Consider the following 19,559-nt stretch of genomic DNA (forward strand, 5'->3'; position numbering starts at 1 on the left):
CTGACGATTAAAGATCTCTTCATGAACAGCAGTGCAGTGTACTTCTGTGCTGCTAGATACCACAGTGCTACATATCACTGACACTCAATACAAAAACCTTCCAATTGCCAGTTTTTATCTCTTACAGCTCACAGAGACTTGCACCTGTATTCTAACCAACATTGGTCTTGTGATTATAATCCGGTACTAAAATGGGAGGTCCTTAGATTTATTTATAATAATAGGTGGAGGTTAAAGGTTTTAATTAACAACAGGCATTAATATTTACAATGTCAGCTGCTTCTCATTGTAGAGTATCACTATGATTCCTCAAGTGCTTTTCACAGTTGTTGTTTCATCTCTGTGGCTTCCAGGTACATGATTCATGCAAGAGATTAAAAAAAGGAGCTCCCATAGATAAAAATATGCTTCTCTTTTTATTAATATTCTCTGGAAGGCCTTTTGAGTTATTACACCACGTCTACTGTCAAACTACTGAAACAGTTGCTCAGGAAACATCTTCTGCATCGAGTTAGCTATGACAACAATCATTTTAAAAAGAAACAAAAGCAACTTCTGAGCTGTCAGCAAGTTTGGGACTTTGAACCTTTGAATAAAATCACCTTTGACACAGCTCACAGTCATTGGTGAGGTCTGAGAAAAATCCACCTTTTTATGAATCTGGATATACTGGATAGAATTCAGTGATAGAAATTAAAAATTCAAGCATATTAATAACATGGTGAGGTGCTGAAAAAGGACAATCTGTTACAGGTTTTTGTCACTTTAAGCCATTTCATAACGTGGCAGTATGTCTGTGGCGTAAAGGCTGCTCAGAATTCACTGCATCACTGCCCATTTTTTGATGGGAGGGTTTAACCAGAAATGACAAATGAATGATCAGTGTAGCTGAATACACAGTTATGAAAGCACAGAAGACTTAACATGCAACTTCTTGAATACAATCATGCAACACAATATGATATTTACTTTCTTCTACATAACCTTAAACATTATCCTGGTTTCAGGTAATGCACCTTTTTTACTTTTTAATTTTTAATCCTTTACTCACATATTTGTTGTTTTATATTGTTGTGGGATTTTTTGTTGACATTTTTCACAGGTTCCTCACTCAGTGACCAAGTCTACCAGACTCCAGCTGATATGTATAAAAATCAAGGACAAAGAGCTGAAATCAACTGTGTACACAAGATAACTAACTATGATCGCATCTTGTGGTACAAGCAAACAGAAAACAGTCAACTACAGCTCCTGGGATACATGGTAGGAACAAGCCCATTTCTAGAGCCCGGAGTGACTGTGACAATTCATGGGAATGCAAATAAAGACCAGACCTGCACACTGACAATTAAAGATCTCTTCATGAACAGCAGTGCAGTGTACTTCTGTGCTGCTAGTTACACAGTGCTACATAACAATAATACTCAATACAAAAACTTCTTCACTGTTAGTCTTCTTACAGCTCGTAGCTGCTTGCACCTGTATTCTAACCAACATTGGTTTTGTGATTATAACCCAGTAAGGGAATGGGAGGTCCTTACTGTGAGGAAAAGCCTTTAACCTCCACCTACCATTATAAAAAGCAGGAGACTTAAATAATGAAAATCTCTCTCATCACATTGTACAATAACATAATGATTGCTCAACCGGTCATCGCTTTCATATTCTCATCTCTGTGGCTTCAAGGTACATAAACATTAATCATTTTTGTTCATGTAAGACCTGAACACGTTTGCTCAGAGTATTTTTAATATTCATTTATATTTTCTTCTTTCAGGTTTTTCCCAGGATGTGACTCAACAACCTGAAATCAGATGGAGTTATGTTAACGAAGCTGCAGAGATGAACTGCAGCCACAAAAAAGATATATCTCATAACCAGATGTACTGGTATATTCAAAGACCGGGCGAGACCATGAGACTCATCGTCTACACAGCTTTGGGTGGGGTGCCCGACTATGGTGGGGCACCTAAAAACAAATATTCAGCTCTAAAAGCAAAAGCTGAGAATGGCGCTCTAACTGTGAACGATTTGCAGCAGAATGACAGTGGTGTGTATTTCTGTGCTGTCAGCAAACACAGTGATGTGAGAAGTAGGAGAAGCTGTACAAAAACTGCTCAACAATTAATCTGATATTAGAGATGACTTGATTTTTATGTCCTCCAGTAGGTGGCGATGAAGCTCAAGAAATACTGATATCTAAACATGCAGTAGCTAGTTCAAAGAGGGGGGTGTCAATAAAAGTGTGCATGGGGAAAATGTTCATATCACTCACTGTTTTGTTTTCAGACAGAAGCTCATCATGCTGACATTATTCAGTTTGTTTTGGCTCACTGGTAATCACATTTATCATCCAAGGATCCCAATTTATATTTAGTTTATATGCTGATTATTCATTTTCTCTGTTTCTAGGTGTTTGTCTGGGTGTTAAAGTTTCCCAAACACCTTTGGAAGTTTTCAGAAGACCTGGAGAAAAAGTCCAGCTGGTCTGCAGCCATGAAAAGACCGACTACGTGCTCATGCAGTGGTACCAGAAATCCCCTGGAGACCAGGCTCTGAAGCGCATTGGACATTTATATTACAACAACAAAGAGCACGAGGAATCGTTTAAGACACATTTTAATATTAGTGGAGATTTGAGTGGAGAAAAAGCAAAGAATGCTTCTCTGTTTATAGTGGACCTAAAGGCACCTGAGCACAGTGCAGTGTATTACTGTGCAGCAAGCTATGCACACTGAGAGGAAAACCCCTCCCTGTAATACAAAAACTCAAAACCACCCACTTTAATGGTCTGATGCATCTAAACTGAACATACTCCTCCCACCTCTTGGTTAGATCCCAGCCAGTATAGTGTTCACTTCAATTACATCTTAAAGTTTAAGACAGATCAGTAAAGTCCGACATCAAAACACAGCAAGTTCAATTTAAAGACACGTTATCAAAGGAAGGTCACAATGATTGTTTTTCTCTTTTTCTGGTGGCTGACAGGTAATACCTTGTTTACACACCATAAGATCCTGTTGACATTTATATTGTGTCATTAAGTGTATCATCTGTTGTAATTTAACCAGAATTTGTTATGTTTGTCTATTCGGGCGATGTTAACATGGAAATGGTTTCATTAAATGTGTCGGGTTATGGTCTAAATTGAATTTTCTTTATTCTCTATCCAGGTGTCTGTCTGGGTGTAGAGGTTGGTCAGACTCCCTCTGAGTTCATCACAAATGTTGGGTCCAAAGTGCAGATTTTCTGCAGCCATGAAAGGACTGACTACAGAGTGATGCTCTGGTACCAGCAGCCACCCGGAGAGACAGCTATGAAACTCATTGGGTTTTTAAACTTCCAAGCTTTCACATTTGACCAAGACCAATATAAAGATCATTTTGATTTTACAGGAGATTTGAGTGGGGATACAGCAAAAAATGGCTCTCTGATAGTCAAAATGACACAACATGAGCACAGTGCAGTGTACTACTGTGCAGCTAGATATACACAATGACAAAAAGATAGTCTGAACTTTACAAAAACCCCACAGCCTGGAATCATCAGTGGTTTGAAAAAATAAATAAATAAACTGATTTGAGACACCTGTTTTTGTGGTTTTGGTTTTTACTTTTGATACAGTTTTGCTGGCTTATTACAATTTTACCAGACTAATGAGATTTCTAGTGTGTAATAAAAACTTAAAAGCAACCCAAGTTATATGGATAATTCAGGTAAAATAAGAGAATAGAGATTCATGCTTGTGGTTGCTCATTTTCTTTTTTGTTTTGCTTTGTTTATTTGTCTCTTTTAATTCTATGTTGTTGTACTTTTTTAACATGTTCAAAATAAAGATTCAATCAATCAATGCTGGATCTTAAGCTTACAGTAATTCATCACCAGAAAAATAGATGGTAAGTATGTTAGTTTTAGTTTTACAATGAAACAAATCTTTGTATCTTGACATGACCAACAGTGAAACAGTGAAGATTAGCAGAACAGAAAATATGGATAAAGTTAAATATTAATTTAATTAATTTAATAATTAAATATTAATTATTAAATTAAATAAATATTCCTTGTTGTAATTTTTTGTGATGTTTTCATTGATATTTTTCACAGGTTCATCACTCAGTGACCAAGTCCACCAGAATCCAGCTGATATGTATAAAAATCAAGAAGAAAAAGCTGAAATTGGGGGGTGGGAAGTAGACAACTCCACAGGAAGAATCTTTTGTCTCTTCGAGGACTCTGGGAGGTAGCAAGGGAGTGTGAACCTTAAGGTGTGAAACAGCTGTGTACTGCCTTTTGTTCCTGAAGAAGGTATTTAACTGAGAGCCATGTTAGGCTCAGGTGAGATTCTGCTGACCGTCTGCCCCGCGATCATGCAGGCTCTCCACCAAGCTTGGTTTTTCTGTTCTTTGTGCTTTGATTAAAGAATGTTAGCTACCGCTCACCGCTCGTCTGCAGGCTTTATTTAATGGAAAACTTCCACAACACCTCCACCTACCATTATAAATAGCAGCGGGTTTTAATATTCACAACATCAGCTGCATCTCCTTGTAGATTATCACTATGATTGCTCAAGTGCTCATAATGTTTGTTGTCTCATTTCCGTGGCAGCAACTTATAATATTTATCATTATAAGTTTCAGGTTATAGATCTCTTTATAGATTTTTACACTACCAAGCTGTCACATTTGACCAAGACCAATATAAAGATCATTTCGATATAAATGGAAATCTGGGTGGCAACACCGCAAAAAATAGCTCTCTGATAGTCAAAGTGACACAAAAAGAGCACAGTGCAGTGTACTACTGTGCAGCTAGAGAAGCACAATGGCAAAAAGTCCCTCTGAACAATACAAAAATTCCACATTCATTCTCAAACACCTGCATTAGCTGTTGTTTTGTGGTTCGATTCATTTGTATAAAACTGTGCTGATATACCCCTGTTTCTAATATCTTTGCAGTCCCTTTTGAACTCACCACCAGCCCTCCCTCTCCCCCTCACCACACACACTCACACAATCTGTTAACTGACTTTTTTGCACTTTACACACCACTACCTCTGTAAGACATGCTGCTCTATGGACAATCTTTTTTGCTCTGGGTTTACAAGCTGCTACACTGGTCACTTTAAACCACTCCAAATTATAAATTGTAAACTGTAAATTCTAATTGTAACTCTTAAGCGTATATTGATTTATTTTCTTCTCCTTTTATCTATTTATTAGCTCGTTTTTACACTGATGTAACCGGAGCCTCATCGTCTCGTCTCTCTGTATGCTGCACTGGATACAGCAGAGATGATAATAAAGTGTACTTTGACTTTTGTGGCAGTAAGAGTTGCAAAGACCTCTTTATGCAGTGATCTTAGTACATGAAATACTACAATTCACAAATCTTAAAGGCAGTGCAATGTATCTAATCATAAATTCTAGATATTATTCAGGCAAATATGAATTTGATTTTTTAAACACCAAGTATAGTAAAGACAACCAGTACATCTTTCAGTGCGCCACTTTTACTCGAGTGGCTCAGAAACACTCACAGAACACAAATATGACACTTTCTCCAAGATAAAACTCCTCCCACTTGATATGATCAAATTCCAGTTACTTACACATACAGCCACTAATTATCCTTTTTATAATAATTTCTAAAACCATTAAGTTAAAACAGACAAAATGATGCCTTCTTTCAATAATTTGAAATGGCATTTTGGATTCTGGATTAAATGCATCACTGAACACTCTTTAAAAATATATTTTTGTTGGAGGGACATGTTCCATAAGGTTCTGACTTAATATTCTCTTACAAATTTCTTTTCAGCTCAGGTCTTTGCTATTTTAAGTCCTTTAATAAGATGGCAGTACGTCTACAATACAGTAGCTGCTAAATTCACTGCATCACTGCCCATTTTCCTGATGGGAGGGATTACCAGGAAATGACAGAAGCGATCAACAGCTGAATGTACAGTTATGAGAGCACAGTAGATTTAAGAGGACTGTTCCTTAATCATGCAAAGCAACATGATGATCACTTTCTTCTGCATAACCTTAAACATTATCCTCGTGTCAGGTAATGCATTCGTAACTTTTCAGTTTTTCACGATTTACTCTTATACAGCTTGTTTTACATTGTTGTGGGGTTTTCGTTGATATTTTTCACAGGTTCCTCACTCAGTGACCAAGTCTTCCAGACTCCAGCTAATATGTATAAAAATCAAGAACAAACAGCTGAAATCAACTGTGTACACAGTATAGCTGGCTATGATCGGATCCTCTGGTACAAGCAAACAAAAAGCAAACAACTTCATTTCCTGGGATACATGGTAGTAAGCCAAGGAGCACCAGAGCCTGGATGGAGGGTCGACATCAAAGGGAGTGCAAATCCACACCAAACCTGCACATTAATAATAAAAAATCTCACCCTGAACAGCAGTGCAGTTTACTTCTGTGCTGCTAGATACCACAGTACTATATAACACTGCTCCTCAATACAAAAACCACTTCACTCTTAGTTTTTATCTCTTACAGCTCACAGCCGCTTGCACCTTTATTCTAACCAAAATTGGTCTTGTGATTATAATCCATAACTGGAATGGGAGGTCCTTACCGTGAAGAAAAGCTTCCCTCCTTCCAGCCTCATCCTCGACACAATTTGGCTGAAGTCAGATTACGGTGGGACCCCTTACAAAACAAAAACTAACAATAGTGGTTTGAGAAGGTTTGAGAGCATGCACTCAATGTGAAAACAAATGGGAGTGCAAATAAAGGCCAGAACTGCACATTAGCAATTAAAGATCTCACTGTGAACATCAGTGCAGTGTACTTCTGTGCTGACGTTTACCACAGTGCTGCATATCACTGCTCCTTAATACAAAAAAATCTCCTCATCGTTTTTAGAGCTCATGTGTTTGCACCTATATTCTAACCAATAATCTAATCCTATATTGGAATGGGAGGTCCTTACTGTGAAGTAACTGAAGTAATGCCTGTAGCCTCCACCTACCATTATAAATAGCAGCAGGTTTTAATTTTTACAGCACCAGCTGCATCTCCTTGTAGATTATCACTATGATTGCTCAAGTGCTCATAACGATTGTTGTCTCATCTCTGTGGCTGCAAGGTACAGGGACATATTAACAACGCAAACGATTCCTAAGCTTTCATTTTTTTAATGTATTGCCTGAAGAACATTTCTCAAAGAATGATCAGAATTACTTTATTTTTTTTCCACAGGTCATTCCCAGGATGTGATTCAATACCCTGAAATCAGCTGGCGTTTCCTCAACAAGGCTGCAGAGATGAACTGCAGCCACAGCAAAGATACACGTTATACTCAGATGTACTGGTACATTCAAAGACCAGGAGAGACCATGAGGCTCATTGTCTACACAGCATTTCGTGGGAACCCGGACTACGGCGGGGCACCTGAAAACAAATATTCAGCCATTAAAGGAGCCATTGAGAACGGGGCTCTTACTGTGAATAACTTGCAGCAGAATGACAGCGGTGTGTATTTTTGTGCTGTCAGCATGCACTGTGGTGTGAGAAGTAGAAAAACTGCCTGACAATTAATCTGATATTAGAGATGACTTTTATGTCTTCCAGTAGGTGGCGCTGGAGTTCAAGAAATACTGACATCTAAGCATAGCTGCCTAAAAGAGGGGGTGTTAGTGAGAGTCAACTGGTGTTTTGTTCACAGAGAAGAGCTCATCATGTTGACATTAAAATGCCAGACATGCTCCTCCCACTTCACTTCCTCTTAAACCTCTGTGGGGTCAGTCAGGTTATCTGATGTCAAATCCCAGCAGTTTAAATCCATAAATAAATGTTTCTTGCCAAAGAAACAACATGATTTCTTTTCTCTTTTTCTGTTGCCTGACAGGTAATAACGTATTTGCATACAATAAAATCCTCTGAAAATGGAAATGGTTTCATTAAATGTATCATCTGTTGCGATTTAAAAATAATCTTTTTATTCTCTATCCAGGTGTCTGTCTGGCATTTGAGGTCCGTCAGTCTCCCTCTGAGTTCATCACAAATGTTGGATCCAAAGTGCAGATTTTCTGCAACCATGAAAAGACCGACTACACAGTGATGCTTTGGTACCAGCAGCCACCCGGAGAGACAGCTATGAAACTCATTGGGTTTTTAAATGTCAACACTCCAAAATTTGAAGATGAAAATAACAATAATTTTGAAATCACTGGCGATCTGAGCGCGATTACAGCAAAAAACGGTTCTCTGATAGTCAAGAAAGCTCAAGGACAAGAGCACAGTGCAACGTACTATTGTGCAGCAAGTAAAGCACAATGACACAAAGTCCCCCTGAACTTTACAAAAACTCAATATTTTTTATCCTTGTGGTTTGGATGAGACAAGTTCTCAAACACCTGCTTTAGTGGTTGTTTTGTGGCTTAATCCAGTCACATTTACTAATACGTGTACTAATACACTGTTTATACAACTAAGAAGGAATCCCAAATAAGCAACACAAAAAAAAAAAACGTTATTTGACATAACCATCAACATTAAGGGTCAGAGGTCTGTTTCCAAATAGTTGCCAAACCCCTTTATGAGCTACCATAGGTGAAAAAACTGAGATAATGATGTATAAGAAAAGAAGATATAAAATAGAAGGACTATGTGGGCTTGCACAGCCCAAAGGCTCGGCTCTCTTAAACTTGCTGACAAATAACATTCTTATAGAGATTTTTGGGTTTCAATTCAGGTCTTTTTTTCTTTCCTTGCTTTATATTCTTTAAGGATTCTGATGGTATTTTTCACAGGTTCCTCACTCATTGACAAAGTCTACTAAAATCCAGCTGGTGTGTATAAAAAAAAAAAAAATCAAGAAAAAAACAAAACAAAGGAAAAACAGCTCAAATCAACTGTTAAGAGTCTCTAAAAAATGCAACCAAAACCTCTGATAGAAGCAGGCATACATTTTAATAGGATATTAGAAAAGACTTTATGTCATTCCGCAAGGTGGTGATGGAGCTCAATGAATACTAATATCTAAACATGCAGTAGCTACTTCAAAGAGGAGGGTGTCGATAAAAGTGTCCAATGCTAAAGTTACTCAGTTTGTAGTGGAGCTAAAGGCACCTGAGCATAGTGCAGTCTACTATACACAAGAAGAAAGAAAAACCCTTTTAAAATTAAACACACGCCTCCCACATCTTGGTAAGATCCAAGCAAGCATAGTGTTCACAGCACTTTCCTCTTAAACCTCTGTGGGGTGAGTCATGTGATCTGATGTCAAATCCCAGCAATTTAAATCTTTAAACTCTAAGACACTTTATCAAAGGAAGGTCAACATGATTAATTTTTTATTTTTCTGTTGCCTGACAGGTAATGTTTGTTTACCATTTATCTTCTGAACATGGAAATCATTTCATTAAATACATATATCATTTGTTGTGATTTAAAAATAATATTTTCTTCATTCTCTATCCAGGTGTCTGTCTGGGATTTGAGGTCCGTCAGTTTCCCTCTGAGTTCATCACAGACGTTGGATCCAAAGTGCAGATTTTCTGCAACCATGAAAAGACCGACTACAGGGTGATGCTCTGGTACCAGCAGCCACCCGGAGAGACAGCTATGAAACTCATTGGGTTTTTAAACGTCAACACTCCAAAATTTGAAGATGAAAATAACGATAATTTTGAAATCGGTGGCGATCTGAGTGGGAGTACAGCAAAAAACGGTTCTCTGATAGTCAAGAAAGCTAAAGGACAAGAGCACAGTGCAATGTACTATTGTGCAGCAAGTAAAGCACAATGACACAAAGTCCCTCTGAACTTTACAAAAACTCCAGATGATTTTTTTTTATCATTGTGGTTTTGATAAGAGAAGCTCTCAAGCACCTGCTTGAGTGGCTGTCTTATGGATTGATCCATTCATGCAAAATTGCACTAATATAATAAGCAGTTTGTAAAAGCAGCAAGGATGCACAAATGAGCAAATATGTGCAACTTTATTTGACATAACCATCAGCATTAACCGCTGACTTACTCCTGCAAGTTTTATGAATGTTTGTATTCCCTTTACTACCCCTAGGAATTGCAAATAGAGATCTGATTTCAGTCAACACCAACAAAATGATCCGTCTTCTTATTTTCTGTCAGCATAGGGTTCACGGTACAGGGAATTCCATGGTAATTCATATTTAAAAATTCTGCATAATTTGGTACAGAATATGCTAATGCTTCTGTGACAATTAATGTTTAGATACAAAGCATTCTCTACAGGTTTTGAAAATATTCAGAGAAATTTCTGAACCATTCTTTAGGCTTTAGGTTTTGAAAAATAACCTTCTGGTACACCAGCTGTTTTGGGGTTCAATTTCCATCTTTGTTATTTTGAGTCCTTAATAAATTGGCCCTACATTTGTAGCGTAGTGGTTATTCAGTGTCCACTGCATCAAGGCCCATTTTCCAGATAACAGGACTGAGATATGATTACAAGGATTGAACGTACAGTACACTGTCCTCTGCATAAGATTTAACATTACCCCAGTAACATGGTGTTTTCGACTTTTTCCAAGATACCCTCTCATATTTCTTTGTTTATATTCTGGAGGGATTCAATAACTTGACTGTTATGTACTTCCAGTAGGTGGCGATAGAGCTCAAGAAATACTGATATCTAAACATGCAGTAGCTAGTTCAAAGAGGGGGGTGTCAATAAAAGTGTGCATGAGGAAATGTTAGAGTCACTTAGTGTGCTGCTTTCAGACAGAAGCTCATCATGCTGACATTATTTAGTTTGTTTTGGCTTACTGGTAATCACATTCACCATTTAAGAATCCCACTTTATATTATCTATAGGTTACCTATCTATAGGTTTATTGTTCATTTTCTCTCCTTCTAGGTGTTTGTCTGGGTGTTGAAGTTCACCAAACACCTTCAGAAGTTTTCAGAACTCGTGGAGACGAAGTCCAGCTGGTCTGCAGCCATGGAAAGACCGACTACACATTCATGCAGTGGTACCAGAAATCCCCTGGAGACCAAGCTCTGAAACGCATTGGACATTTAAACTACAACAACAAAGAGCACGAGGAATCGTTTAAGACACATTTTAATATTACAGGAGACTTGAGTGGAAGTAAACCAAAGAATGCTTCTAGTGGACCTAAAGCCTGAGCACAGTGCAGTGTACTACTGTGCAGCAAGCTATGCACACTGAGTGGAAAACACCTTTCTTTAATACAAAAACTCAGAACCATGAAATCATCAAAGTGGATGGTTTTAAGCTGAACAGACTCCTCCCACATCTTGGTTAGATCCCAGCTGACTACAGGGTGATGCTCTGATCCCAACAGCTGCAGGGGGACAGCTATAAAACTCACTGGGTAATTGAACTATCCAGCTGTCACATTTGAAGAACAACATAGAGATGATTTCAATATCACTGGAACTGTGGGTGGGGATGCTGCACAGAATGGCTCAATTTATACCCAAGTCAAAGGACACGAGCACTTTCTGCCACTGTGCAGCAACACACAATGACAAAAAGGTTTTTTGAACTATACAAAAGCTTCACATATTTGATCATTGCTTGTTTTGATAAGACAAGCTCCCACCACCTGCTTTAGTGGTTGTATTGTAGCCTGACTATTTCATTTTCATTTAACTAAGCATGTAATTTAAGTACAGTTTACATAACCAGGAAGGAAGCACATATTAGAGCACTCTTTCACATACTTAAACAAAGCATCTCCATATGAAAGATTACTTTTTTACCTGTAGGAAACACACAGATCCATCTGGAAATACTGTATAATTAATCACAATTTTGATTTTTATAGTAAAGCCGACGATTAAATCTATTTTTAAATACAACATGTAGACTAAAAGGCACATTTACACAAAAACCACAGAAAAGCACAAACATGACAGTTTACTTAGAGAAAGCTCCGCCCAGCAATCTGCAGTTTCGTCTGCAATGAAGTGATGATTCGTCATCTCCTCCCTTTCCCCTCTTAAACCTCAGTCATGTCAGATAGGCAGATGATTCTAGGTATAAACAATTGTGTGGTCCAATTTCATTAACTCATAGCCACTAAAATCTTATATAAAGTTTCTAAACACATCTAAAGTCAAGCTTTGAATACAGACAAGATGATCTCCCTTTTAATTTTCTGCTACTTGTCAGGTAATAATTTGAAAAGGTGCTAATTTCTTTAAGTATTTGAGGAAACACTTGCACTCTGTTTTTTGGCTTGTTTCTCTAAAATGTATCAACCTTCACAAGCTAATGTTCTCTTTTATCTTTGTTCTAGGTGTTAGTCTGGGGATTGAGGTTCGTCAGTCTTCCTCTGATATCGTCGCAAGGGCTAGTGACAAAGTTCAGATTTTCTGCACTCATGATAAAACTGACTACAGGATGATGTTCTGGTACCAGCAGTCGCCTGGAGACACGGCTATGAAACTCATTGGGTTTTTAAACTATGTAGCCGTCACACTTGAAGAACAATATAGAGATCTTTTCAGTATCACTGGAAATCTTGGGGGCGATTCTGCAAAGAATGGCTCACTAACTATCCAAGTCAAAGGACGAGAGCACAGTGCAGTGTACTACTGTGCAGCAAGCAAAGCACAATGACAGAAAGCTCCTCTGAACTTTACAAAAACTCCACATAATTTTTATCATTGGTGGTTTTGACAAGACAAGCTCCCAAGCACCTGCTGTAGTGGTCGTCGTTTGACTTGATCCATGTTGGATGTTTTTAAAGCACAAACTGTTTACAAAACCAAGGAGCAGACACTCCTCCAAGCCTTACAAAGGTTCACATTTCCTTTTCTGCCACTAGTAGTTGCAAAGACATCATCACTAAACATATTCATGCAGTAAGACACTACTATGCAGTGCTCGTGAAAAACTCTAATTCAGATATCCTTAAAGACTGCACAGCCTAAGTAATGACAATTTATGGTTGTTATAGTCAGTCAAATAGGATTTAAATCAGTTTTTCAATCTGTAAACAAGAGTGTTGTTCTATTCCAGTACACAGAAATCTTCAGGGAACCATCAGTTGAAGAGAAAACCCCTCCCAGCAACTGTAAAGTGATGACGTATCATCATCACATCCTTGCCTTCTTAAACCTCAGTTATGTCAGCTGGGCTGTTAATTCTTAGTATAAACACTTGGTGTGATCTAATTCTAGTCATTTAAATCCACTAAACTCTGTTATCAAGCTTCTAAATGCTTAGAAAGTCTAAAGGGTTTATGTTGTTAAAGATAAAATGATCTGCCTTCTAATTTTCTGCTGCCTCCCAGGTAAAATTTTTAAAAGATGTCAATTTCTTTAAGCCTGGAAATAACAGATTTTTGTATTTGTTTTAATTTATCAGCTATCAAAAGCTTCTCTTTTCTTTTTTGGTCTAGGGGTTTTTCTCGGGCTTGAGGTCCGTCAGTCTTCTTCTGATATCATCGCAAATGTTAGTTCAAAAGTGCAGATTTTCTGCATCCATGATAAAACTGACTACTATATGATGCTCTGGTACCAGCGTCCACCCGGGGAAACAGCCATGAAACTCATCGGGTATTTGTACCACCAACAAGTCACAATGGAAGATCAGTACAAAAGCAATTTCATTATTTCTGGAGATTTGACTGGGAGTACAGCAAAGAACAGCTCTCTGATAGTCAAAGCTACACAACAAGAGGACAGTGCCGTCTACTACTGCGCAGCAAGCAAAGCACAATGACAGAAATCCTCTGTGAACATTACAAAAACTCCACAATCTGGAACCATCAGTGGTTTGAAACCAGAATGGAAACAAACTGACATCAGACACCTGGTTTTGTACTTTTGGTTTTTAATTGAGATACTATTTTGTTGATTTCTTCCAATTACTGATGATAAAAGGTTATTATTTCTAATATATAATAAAAAATCTGTCAAAGCAGCATATCTTATATGGATGATTAAAATAAGAGCATATATTCAGTATAACCTGCAGGACTGCAATGATACACCATCTAAAAAACTGGCAACATTCCCAAGTTTGAAGTTCGTTTTACATTTACAATACATTAAATCTTTGCTTATCAAAACATTTATCATTGGCGGGACTTTTAGAAAATGATAATGAGCATTTTCCATATCTTCTGATATTTAACAAGCTAAACAATAAAAGAATTAAAAACTAAAATATCTTCATCTGCAGCTGAAGCCACTCCCCTTCTGCCTACATCTTACTAGCTTCTTCCTGAAATGGCAATCAGCTCAGTGACACGGTGCTTTCAGCAGAGACGGTGTTAATTTAAACGCTTCAGCACATTCATGACTTTATCACCACATCTCTACATTATGATTAGATTTATTTTTTTCTTTCTCCTCACAGGTAACTGCTTCATGGTGACGTGACACACTGCATTTGCTTATTTTAAAATCATTGATTTTTCTATCTCTGCTTACAGCAGGCATCTCTCTGGGGATAGAGATCCGTCAGTCTCCGTCTGCTGTAATCAAAAAGGTCAATGATGATGTACAGCTAATCTGCACCCATGATAAAAGTGACTACAGAGTGATGCTTTGGTACCAGCGATTACCTGGAGAGACAGCTCTGAAACTTGTTGGATATGGATATACACAGTTCAAAGATGACAGCGCGGAGGAACCATTTAAAGAAAATTTCAAATTAGAGGGGGATTTGAATTCGAATAAAAAGAACGGCTCACTTTTCATCAACAAACTAAAAGCACCTGAACATACAGCAACGTATTTCTGTGCTGCCAGTCAACCACAGTACATCAAACACCCATCTGCTCTAAACAAAAACCTTTTCCCATGTCTCCTGTTACAGAAGAACCTATTAGTCATCATATTCAGCAGCACTAAGACTCACGGCTACAGGAAGTATTTGTCAAGGAGGCTTTCTGGATAACAAGAAATATTACAGATTATTCTCTAAAAGAAAAAAGATATTTATAATTTTTCAGTTAATAATTAACTTGAGGGAAGTAATGATGACATGATGAAACACAGTGTCAACACTTTCTGAGCTAACCTTTAAAGATGACTTTGAGGAAAAGCATTATTTTTTATATTCTTAAATTAAACCCCCAGAAAGAACAATAAGTATGTTTTACCTTAACCCCCCCCCCCCCAAAAAAAACAAAACAAAAACAAAACAAAAACACAAGCTGTTGATGAACAACTCTGATTTCACTACATCACTTCCTGTCTCTCCTTCTGACTCTCAAAGCATTGAAGAGACTATTTGTGTGCTGACATCCAACATGAAGCCATCTAGTTTCATCGTTGCCATCCTAATCGTGTTCTGGATTAAAGGTAAAACCGAATCAAAATCAGTTTATGTGAAGAAAAAAGACAAAAAAAGAGATAAATATTCACGTCTTTCTCCTTTTTTCCCCCCCATCTCTTCTTCTTCTCCAGGAGCTTATCTCAGCAAAGACAAACAGCTGTCTCAGTCTCCAACTCAACTGTTAGTGGAACCAAACAGACAAGTGAACCTGACCTTCACTCATAACATCACTAATTACGATACCATTCTCTGGTATCAGCGCTCACCAGGCGACACCTCCCTGAAGCTCATTGCCTACGTCTATTTTACAAATCTAAATGTTGAGAAGCCATTTGAAGGCAACTTTCAGGTGAGTGGAGATGGGAGAAAAACAGTTTATCTCCAGATCCTGAACCCACGACACCCGGAAGACAGTGGAGAATATTTTGGAGCAGCACGAATACACAGTTATAAAGATGGTGATGCTCTCATACAAAAACCCTAATCCTGATCTGGTAGATAACAGTACCCCAACAGGAAACCACACAGACTTTGTGAAACTGTACCAAGTTAAAATAGTGAAACTGCAAAAAATGCTGGGCTACAAAATTACAATTACTCTTTTATATAATTGATGCTTCGCTCAGTGGAACCCCCTTTGTGTTTTCAGACTATAATTTTTGATCCAAACTGCATGTTGCCTTGATAAAATGTACTAAATGCTTCAAGGATGCATTATTTGCAAAGCTTTGATTGCACAGAGTTTGTATTTAGAGATTGCTACTAACACTTCTGACACACCCACTAAGCATTGCAAAGAAATAAGTTGTTCAGTCTGGAAGCCATAGCATTGCACGTGTCATTTTCATGCTTAATATCTATATCTATATCTATACATCTATGCCCAAGCAACAAAATAATTAGGCAGCCACCACCACACACCTGTAGAGCATGTGCAGAAGAACAGAAGTTTCACACTGAGGTTTTCATTACAGATAAAAGCCCCAAAACACAATTTGTTGCCATTACCAATTTCCAAAGAAGCTGTTGCATTTCACTTTGGAAGAAACCTGGCTTTCAGTTATAAATGCTGCTCTCCATTTTCACCCATAAAGTTCAAATAATGTTTTTCCTTCAGTCTCTTTAAAATGTTTTATGTCTAAACAAAAGACTGAACAGCAGAGAGCAGTGGTGACACATGAACATGGTAAAAAGAAAGCTCCTCCCTCCTCATCACAAATGTACAATAAAGGAAGATGTAGTGTCAGGGTGCTTTCATTGATAGCTTTGTATATCTATATCTAAATCATAGTTATATGGAACACTGAAGCGACAGTGAAGATTAAGCATCGCTATAAGGATTTTAAAAATGTTTGTTGTATTGTCTTTGTCTTTGTTTGCAGGTAGGTAGAAAAAACCCCCAGATGTGTGTACTTTCTCATGACAATATTAAACCAGTTTGTCTTTTTGTCCTAGACACTGTGCTGTCAGCACTTGTGATTCAGCAATCACCTTTAAATCTTCTGATAAAACCACAACAGCAAGAAGCCAAGCTCGATTGCTACCATGGAGACAACAGCTATCCCTACATGTTCTGGTACCAGCACAAGTCAGCAGCAGGAGGTCAGCGGACAATGGACCTGATTGGACAGCTTCATTATGAAAACCCAACTCTTGAAAAGACCTTTGAGAGCAAATTTAACATAACAGGCCATTCAAAGGGCAAAGCTCAGCTTGTAATCTCCAATGTTAACCTAGAAGACACAGCACAATACTTCTGTGCTGCGAGTCAGCACGGTGTTTCAACTCCTCTGCCTGCTTTACAAAAAGCTGGTGGCTCACAGCATCAAAACCACACCTGCATGGAGGAGTGACAGTTCCAGAGTCTACTTTCACACAGTTTCTCTCACTTTGGTCCCTTTATCACTGATGAGATTGTGTCATTTCCAGCATTGTTGGCTCTGTCTATTTCTACCCATTTAATTTACTCTTCTAAAAGAAAAGAGACTCCTGTTTCTTTCTGCAGATCAGGTGAGCACTGTGATGTTTTACAAATCTCCCCAAGATAGTACAACTGCAAGCATAATGATGCCTCCCTTGTAATAATGCTCTGGTATCAGCAAAGACAGGAGAATGTGTTTATAACTGCTATGGATGTGAACAGTCCCCAAATCATGAGGGTCAATTTGAAGAATAAGCATAACTTTTACATTTGTTGCTTTTTAAAACCAGAGATCAGGCTAAGAGTCAGACAGTCAATAAAAATGAAACAGAATGAGGATGATTTTATTTGCAGAATTATTTTGTTTGCAATCCAATTATAATTTTAGAGTAATGTCCCATTCCTATCAAACAGATAGGAATAGGACAGATAGGAATACTCTGGCTGCTGTCCGTGTGTCACAAAACACTTTATGTCTAAATAAAACGACTGAACAGCAGAGAGCAGTGACAACACATGAAAATGCTAAGATAGCTCCTCCCTCTTCTTAACACACATGTACAATAAAGAAACATGTAATGTCAGAGTGTCTTCATTGACACCTCTACACAGACATCTATCTCCAAGTCAGTTACATAGATCGTTGCTATTTAAGGATTTTCTCCAGTAAAGTTCTGAAATGTTTGGAATTTTGGTTTTGTCTTTGCTCACAAGTAGGTAGAAAAAAAAAAAGATGTGTACTTTGTCATAACAATATTTATCCTTTCTGTGATCCTTCAGTTTGTTTTTTGTCCTCTAGACTGTGCGCTGTCATCACTTGTGATTCAGCAAACACCTTTAAATCTTCTGATAAAACCAGAACAACGACAAGCCCAGATCGAATGCTACCATGGAGCGAGTGACTATCCCTACATGTACTGGTACCAGCACAAGTCAGCAGCAGGAGGCCAGCGAACAATGGACCTGATTGGACGGCTTCAATATGATGCCCCAACTCTTGAAAAGACCTTTGAGAGCAGATTTAACATAACAGGCCATGCAACGGCCAAAGCCCATCTTGAAATCTCCAATGTTAATCCAGCAGACACAGCACAATACTTCTGTGCTGCAAGTCGGCACAGTGTTTCAACTCCTCTGCCTCCTTTACAAAAAGCTGGTGGCTCACAGCATCAAAGCCACACCTGCATGATTGATAAAGGAGGCGTGACAGTTCTAAAGTCTGCCTTCACACAGTTTCTCTCACTTTGGTCCTTTTATCACTGCTCAGATTAGGATGTCATTTCCTGCATTGTTGGCTCTGTTTATATTTCTACCCATTTAATTTCCTCTTCTAAAGGAAAAGAGACTCCTGGTTCTTTCTGCAGGTCAGGTGAGCACTGTTATGTTTCACAAATCTCCCCAAGATAGTGAATGAAAAAAAGTTTCATCTCCAAATAAACTGCAAGCATAATGATGCCTCCCTTGTAATGATGCTCTGGTATCAGCAAAGACAGGAGAATGTGTTTATAACTGCTATGGAGGTGAACAGTCCCCAAATTATGATGGTCAATTTGAAGAATAAGCATAACTTTTACATTTGTTGCTTTTTAAAACCAGAGATCAGGCTAAGAGTCAGACAGCCAATAAAAACGAAACAGAATGAGGATGATTTTATTTGCAATCCAATTATAATTTTAGAGTAATGTCCTATTCCTAGCAAACAGAAAGAGCTTCTAGCTCTTCAGGGGAACCCCCTCTGACTATTCAGGCAACCTTTTCAGTTAGCCTTGATAAAATGTAGCCTTCTCTAGCACCCTCTTCTGTCACACAACCCTCTGCCTCCTTCACTACATCCATAAATATTCTCGGTGATCTTCTTGCTGCTTGATAGCGCCAATATTAAACATCAACATTAAAAATCTCCCAATCACTCAACCTGAGCTATCCCTCTGATGTACTCGTATCTGATTTTGTCCATTCTGGTCACTCCCAATGAAAACCTTAACATTTTCAACTCTGTCACCTCCAGCTCAGCCTCTTGTCTTTGCGTTAGTGCTACTCACTCCAAACCATGTTGTAAACCTTCCCTTTTACTCTTGCTGCTTTCCGTGTGTCACACAAGACTTTGTCTAAATAAAACGACTGAACAGCAGAGAGCAGTGACAACACGTGAAAATGCTAAGATAGCTCCTCCCTCTTCTTAACACACATGTACAATAAAGAAACATGTAATGTCAGAGTGTCTTCATTGACACCTCTGTATATCTATCTCCAAGTCAGTTACATAGATCGTTGCTATTTAAGGATTTTCTCCAGGAAAGGATCGAAATGTTTGAAATTTTGTATTTGTTTTTGCTCACAGGTAGGTAGAAAAAAAAAATATGTGT

At 38.1% G+C, this 19,559-nt stretch overlaps 1 protein-coding gene across 1 annotated transcript in view; it reads right to left on the minus strand.

The window, feature by feature from the left end:
• The window catches only part of ccdc177 (coiled-coil domain containing 177), a 152,570-nt gene that overhangs the window by 128,048 nt on the left and 4,963 nt on the right, over window positions 1-19,559 (minus strand). The window lies entirely within an intron of this gene.

This window comes from Neolamprologus multifasciatus, chromosome 19, assembly GCF_963576455.1.
Source record: "Neolamprologus multifasciatus chromosome 19, fNeoMul1.2, whole genome shotgun sequence".
Classification (NCBI taxonomy): Eukaryota; Metazoa; Chordata; class Actinopteri; order Cichliformes; family Cichlidae; genus Neolamprologus; species Neolamprologus multifasciatus.